Source organism: Mesoplodon mirus, assembly GCF_964341445.2.
Source record: "Mesoplodon mirus genome assembly, chromosome: 7".
Classification (NCBI taxonomy): domain Eukaryota; kingdom Metazoa; phylum Chordata; class Mammalia; order Artiodactyla; family Ziphiidae; genus Mesoplodon; species Mesoplodon mirus.
This window is the reverse complement of record NC_138983.1, coordinates 118,262,253-118,263,822: the sequence shown is the minus strand read 5'-3', so window position 1 is coordinate 118,263,822 and position 1,570 is coordinate 118,262,253. Positions and strand designations below refer to the sequence as shown.

The 1,570-nt window shown below is 42.2% G+C and overlaps 1 pseudogene across 1 annotated transcript; it reads right to left on the bottom strand.

The window, feature by feature from the left end:
* Positions 1-414: 414 nt before the first annotated feature.
* On the bottom strand, positions 415-748 carry LOC309808945 (non-histone chromosomal protein HMG-14-like; annotated as a pseudogene). Its single transcript has one exon. The product of its transcript is annotated as a non-histone chromosomal protein HMG-14-like (transcript).
* Between the last annotated feature and the right edge of the window lie 822 nt (positions 749-1,570).

Below are 1,570 nucleotides of genomic sequence, written 5' to 3'. Positions count from 1 at the left end.
CACAGTATAAACCAACGCAACACTGTAAAGCAACCACACTCCAACAAAAATTTTAAAAAAAAAAGTGTTCAAGACATTAAATGCACAACTTACTCCAAATGCCATTTAGTATGCTGTGTATTATAGTATATAAAAGCTACCCCCATCTGTGGAATGTTAAGCTGACATCAAAGACAATCAAAGCCTCCCATATTCAATATCCCACTATTTTCTGGTTGTACCAAAAATAAACGACCAGCAAATGATTTCACCTTTAAAAAAAAAAATTACCCTTAAAAATTTTTTAAGGGTAAAAAATTTGCGATGAGGGAGTATTCCCTCCTTTTTAAAAATGTTTCTAGAGCTACTAAAAAACGCATTTACAAAATAGTTGATAAAAATATTCCTCTGGATTGTGCAAGAAGAGAGACAGGGACCACTGATAGGACCAGGTGCGTGATATTAATCAGACTTGGCTTCTTTCTTTCCTGCTTCCTCAGAAGCTGGGCTCTCCTCGTTTTTAGTTTCTCCATTTTCTGCAGGTACATCTTCTTTAGTCTCTTGGTTAGCCTCTTCAGCCTGTTTTCCCTTTGCTCCCCTTTTCCCTTTTGTTTGCACTTTTGTCTGAAGATTTATTCTTTCCTGCCACATTTTTGGGCTTCGTTTCCACTTTTGCAGGAGCCGGTTTAGCTGACAACCTCGCCGATCTCCTCTTGGGCTCCTCCTTCGCCGCCCCCTCGGCGGAGTTGAGCTTCCTCTCGGGCACCATGGTGGCGGTGAAGCTGCCACTTGCCGCCGCCCTGCTGCATATCGGCGGCTGCCAGGCGACTAGGCGGAGAATGCCGGCGGGGACAAGAGCTGCTGAAGCCGAGGGGGTGGCCCGGCCCACCCGACCTGACAAAACCCGCTGGCCCAGACCTTGCACTTTCCTTCTTCTCTCCGGTCATCTTTTATGTTGGTCAGATCATCATGGTCACACACAAGCGGTCACTGGTGTTATGACCTTTAGCATGAGAAGAGTCATTCAGGGGCAGTAAAAGTAAAAGTTAAAAATCACTTGCCACTTTCAGCAAAGGAAGAAAAATGTAGCTTAAAAAGACGTTTATGAAGTAAGCTAAGCTTTTAAAAATTTCTGTATGGTTCGGACTGGGATGGTGTAAATATACTGTACATCCGTGGGCAATTATAAATTAAACCTGAGCTGTGAAATCTGACCTCTTTACCTACCTGATCATGAACAAACGTGAGAAAGAAAAACACTTAGATTTGAATTTCTTTTTTGATTCCTCTACATCTCACAGTTTGGCTGAATTGCTAATAAGGAGTGAAATGTCCAAAGAGGTTGCCTCAGAAAGGCAGAGAAGCAAAGAGTCTGTATGATCCACACTGAATAATTATGTCTCAAGGAATCAGATGTGCGATGTGCTGCCTAATTATAGGAAATGGCAAATTGAGAAAAACACTGTAGTCATGAAAAATCCCCAGAAGATATCTGACAATGTCCCAGAAATCTGTTTCCATTCCAAATGCTGCCAGTTCTTAATGTGGGAGAAATGCGAGAAGGAAATCAAACTTTGAATCTCCTTGTAAG